This window comes from Carex rostrata, chromosome 7 (assembly GCF_964058835.1).
Source record: "Carex rostrata chromosome 7, lpCarRost1.2, whole genome shotgun sequence".
Taxonomy (NCBI): domain Eukaryota; kingdom Viridiplantae; phylum Streptophyta; class Magnoliopsida; order Poales; family Cyperaceae; genus Carex; species Carex rostrata.
Window position 1 is genome coordinate 3,590,341 of NC_135924.1, and position 5,840 is coordinate 3,596,180.

Consider the following 5,840-nt stretch of genomic DNA (forward strand, 5'->3'; position numbering starts at 1 on the left):
CGGCCGTATAACATGAGTTAGGTTCCCGTCCGAAACCCTTTTGTAAATATATGATATTTTTATTTAATGAAAAAAAAATTATTCTAGGGGTATGCACAAAGAAAAACCACACAAGTGCATGCCTTATTAATTCGTGCAGGTATGATATCGTACAATGACTACACAGCATTAAGCATTTTAATAAGAAGCAAATGATTAATAATAATATGTCTAAAATTAAGCGGTAATAATATTACATTGGTATTGTACCAGTACAACGCTGTTGATAAAATCTTACCACTCGTGTCTAATTGGTTGAAAAAAACAGGGCACCATGGCTATAACAGCCATATTTTTTGGTGATCATCTCTCTTGAGGCTCTTATAATACATATCTTTGTGATTTTATTTATATATTTCACTTCACGAGTGAAAAAATGTAAATCAGGGTCAATTTTACACAAGCACTGTATTTTGGAAAATAAATCAAGATGTGGCAATACAATCTCTTAAAATAGTTAATTCAGAATATCAATTTAACTAGTCCTAATGTGAATCAAAAGGAACTATGCACCAAAATTACGCTGATTAAAAAATAAAACTCAAATTATGCTTATTGGGTCCTAATTAAGATACTCTACCATAATAATTAATACCTCTTACTATTCTTGAAAAAGTATTCCAGTAACTTGCAATTGGTGATAATTTGACTAAACTGGAAAAATATCCCCAATTGTTATCGCAAAAAGGGTACTAATTAAGAGTAATTTGGACAAATTCCTGCAATAACATGTCCCATGAATGGATATAAGAGAGCTAAAGTGGACACCAAATCCAAACAAAAGAAGAAAACATAGAAAATGGTGAAGAAAAATGATGATATTTAGTTTCACCATTTATTCAAAATGGTTAGAATGAGGCAATAGAAACCAGCTGTCATGGAAAATTGAGAAATTTACTCTATGAACATTTAATAACACTTTTTGATAAATTTGAAGTTTTAACTTAGTTGACACAGAGAAATAGAGAGAGGTTGCTTAGGAAGTAAGCCCATTTTAGAAGTGTCCAATTGACTTAAGCATCTATGTTATGGCCCATTAACTTAATAAGGACCACTCAGCTCAAACATCTCTTTAATTAACTCACGGAACAGCGTTCTGACAATGTAAAATATACAAATACAAGGACATTAGCCCAATAACGAACCAGCCGAGCCCAAACTTACTCTTTAATTCACGCACGGAGCGGCATTGGATGTTTCTGAAAATGAAAAATATTCAAAGATAAGGACAATACAGTATGCCCATTATCCTATAATAGCGAAGAATAATAATAATAATTGTCCGATTTATATATATAAACTAAGGTATTGTCTTTGTTATATAAGAAAAATATTTGATAATAAATTTTTAATTTTCAATTCTACCTAAATCTTGTCATTCTTTTTTGTTTCTTTACTGTAGTTTAGAAACAATGTCAATACATGCTATCCTCTTTTCTCTTTTGTAAATTTGAAGGTTTAATTATTCGAAAGAGATGGAGCATAATGGCAACACAAGGAAATAGTGAAATACTGTTGCTTTTTGTAACGTGGACACCCATATGTTTTATTCTATACTTTATCTTTCCTCTTTGATGATATGGAAAATCAATGCTTGAACGACTAGCCATTTGTTACTTTCTACAATCATTGTTTTCTTTAATTTGCTGGCGCTTAAAAAAATATTTTACTTGAATAATTCTCGTAGTAAAAAAATGTTGTATATGTAGGATTTCTGAAAATAGCATGTAAAATTAGGATTGAGTGGTATGGAGGGGTAATAAGCTGTCTTTTTTTATTATTAACAACGCCAATAAAATAGAGAAACATAATAGAATCAACTATATAAAATATACTTCCAAATAGACTGGATTAATATATAGAATAAAGATTTTAGTCTCCCCCATTCAGTCCCCTAGTAGTCTCCCTAACAACCTTTCTTTTTTGTTCTCCCACGTGGTCAAAATTCACCATCTTTAATCTCCTCTTAGAAAGAAAAATAAATAAATAATTCAGCACATCCCAAAACGCACCCTGTTCTACTCCTCTACTGCTCACCACCAGCTACCCACGATGTCGAGATTCGGCGAGGAGAGAATGGTGCACCGTTGAGATCTAGCGAGGAGAGCATGGTGCACCGTGCACCGTCGAGATCTGACGAGGAGAGCGTGGTGCAGCGTCGAGATCCGACGAGGAGATCCGGTGCAATCCGGCACAATTCGGCGAGGAGAGTGTGGTGCACCGTCAGAGGGGATCCATGCTAGCCTAGCGAAGGTTGTCAGAGTGCAGCATATAAATACTTCGTTAGTTAGATATGAATACTTTATTAGTTAAATAGAAATGCTTCATTTGCTAGAGATGAATACTTCATTTGTTCGAATATGAATGCTTTATTTGTACATTAATTAGATATGAATACTTTATACCTTTAAATATGAATAGTGTTAGTGTCAGGTGTGATTACTTATTATAAATAAAGACTTTAAGTAAATTGAAGAGGTCTTGTTATGAATACTTTATTAGTTAGATATTAATACTTCATTGTATAGATTCGCTGTAGTGGTCCCCAATCTTGGCAAATGTCACTTTCAGACGGTTGCGGTTCCCAATCCGGACTATCAGACGTCGTCAGCGGCCCCCCTGGTCATTACTGGTCCCCCCCCTCCAGTTTGTGTTTACATATAATGAATATTATAGATAATAAGTATAAATACTATAAACTCGCAGGTATGAATACTATACGTTTTGACGATGAATAAAATCGCGTTAACCCTGCTCATTGGCGGTAGTTACTACGTGCGCGTCAGTTAGTGGTCCCCCATTGTACTTTTTTTTTCTTTTAGTGCAGAGGACAGATAGAAGACTGAATGTGGGGTACTGTTAGTTGCTTCCTAATATATATACTAACATATTAAATTATTGTACAGTCTTGGAGCACCGTTGTTAATAAATTAATATCATTCAAAATAGCTATGGCTTTTTGTGATAGATGGACTCAAATACGGTCTCTGACTTTTGCCTATATATGCTGCATGTACTCTATGGCTTGTAATTTCATTCCATTTGTAGCCTTAAAACATTTGTTAATAATTTCTTTTTATTTTATTTTTTTCAAAATAAATTGTTAATTTTGAAAGCATCATGACAAAATCAATTGACTAATTAATTTGAACTAATGATAAAGTCACGAGTAATTTCATCAGAGTAATTGCCCTTATAAAGAGAGAGATCAGAATGAGGATAGTTGGAGAATGTGATTTGGGAACCAAATTTATTTTATTACTTATATTCTTTTCTTTTTTGAGGTACCTTTTCCTTTTGATATTCTTTTCTCTTTTGTAAATTTGAAGATTTCTTTATTCGAAATAAGTGGAGCATAATGACAAATAAGTGGAGCATAATAGCAGACATGGAAATAGTGAAATACTTGTGATTTTTTTAATATGGACACCCATATGTTTTCTTCTTTAATTCATCTTTCCTCTTTGATGATATATAAATTCATTGCTCTACTTCATTTCGTAGTATATATATCTCATTTTGAGAGCAAAATAAGTCCAATATTAGATATAGTTCTAGGTTTTATTGATATCTTTTTGTGATGAATTAGTTTTGAAACGCCAAAATACAATTAATATCAAATTTTCCAGATAAGCTTGCATTTGTTTATTGGTTGCAGTAAATCATTTTTATAGGATAGCGAAAATATTTAAGGTGTCTTTAAACCTCTCTATAATATCAAGTTGAATTTAAATTATTTCTAAAATATTCATCTCATCTATACTTGTGTGCACAGTTTATTTGTAATGATTTTATTTTTACACCAGATCATTATACAATAATTTTGCAAGAGAAATAATGGTATTTCAAAAACTATTGTAGACGTGGGATTGCTGAAAATAGCAAGTTAGATCCAGGAATTCTAAAATATTATATGTATGCACAATTGCTTTTATAATTAAGAAATACAAACTATTTAACACAAGTAAAAACTGTTGTCAGTTTCATGCTGATTGCAGTTGCATGGTACATAGAAATTATAGTACGCATAACTTTCCTTGGTTGACTAATATATTTTGTTTTGTGAAAGGCAGGATGATATATATATATATATATAGAGGTTGGCTAAGATCAAAGTGGTAGTTCCTGAGCTTTGGTGCTACCAATTCGTTTTTTTAATTTTCAAAGTTCAAAATGTCGATCCGAACCATTCAAGTTGTTCTCCATATTAAATTGTGCTTGGAGACCAAATTTTACATTTTTCTGAATTTTTTTACTATTTATTAAGCCACTTTGAAAATCGTTGATCCAACGGTGGCTTAACAAAACAGTAAAATCAGAAGCCACCGTTGGATCAGCTGTTTTCAAAGTGGCTTAATAAATAGTAAAAAAATTCAGAAAAATGTAAAATTTGGTCTCCAAGCACAATTTAATATGTAGAACAACTTGAACGGTTCGGATCGACGTTTTGAAATTTAAAAATTGAAAAACGAATTAGTAGCACCAAAGTTCAGAAACTACCACTTTGATCTTAGTCAACCTCTATATATATAATATATATAACTATAGTATTTTTATTTAATATGTGTAGATTATTCTAACATTTAAAAAAAATTGAAAGTTTTGCTTGTCCTGCATATATATAAAAGAAGAGGGATCCGATTACACCCTTTTTTGGTGACACCGAATTACACTTTCCATTTTAAAAGTTTTCAAAGTCCAAATAGTTGATCCAAACCGTTCAACTTGTTGGATATGCTAAAATGTGCTTGCATATCAAATTTTACATTTTTTGGGATTTCTTTACTATTTATTAAGTATTTAACAAAATCGCTATATTCAGACCGTTGAATTTTTGTACCCATCTTAATAAATAGTAAAAAAATTCAGAAAAATATAAAATTTGATCTGCAAGCACATTTTAACATATTCAACAAGTTGAATGGTTTGGATCGACTGTTTGGACATTATAAATATAGAGTGTAATCCGGTGTCACCAAAAATAGATGTAATCGGATCCCTCCTCTACATAAAATTCGTAAACATTTAAAACAATTACTTTTGAAACATTAATTATTGAGATAACAAGTTATAATTTTTAAGGCTTGCAATAAATTATTACTACAACATCCATTATAAACGTCTCACTCTTGAAAACACTTCTAGTGCAGGTCATAATTAATGAACCATTTCTCCAAAACCTAATTAATGAAAGTAAGCAAAAACATATAATGAAAGAAATTTAGTTCCAGAACAACATTCTCCAAAACCTAATTAACAATCATATTTTTTTATGAATTTAGGAAGACCTGACTTTCTCTGAATTCCTTGTGCAATTCGTGGTTCACTGTTAGACCTTTATTTCAGAAAATATTTTTTAATAATGCAAGGGCTCTGTTGTAAATTAGTATTTTTATTTTCTTATGCATGAAGGTTCAAGGTTATGTATGCACAATAATTAGACGAGGGACCCACTGTAATGATCAATATAAATACAAATGTTAAAGATTGTTTTGTTGAAGTTAAACCAAAACTCTCCCATTCACGAAAAATATTAATGGAAGAAGCCCAGATAGACGTTGCAGGTCTCGTAACCTCTCTGCAATGTCAACTCGACACACTATGGGGCAATGCGAACAAGGCTGAAAACTTCACTATCTTTCGCACACCACATTACATTTCCCAAAGCAAGAAGAAACTCTTTGAGCCCTCTGTCATCTCCATCGGCCCATTCCACCGTGGTCAACCGCACCTCCGAGCCTTGGAGGAGCAAAAAAGGCGGTTCTTGCGGGATTTGTTGTCCCGTGGAGAGAATATAAGTT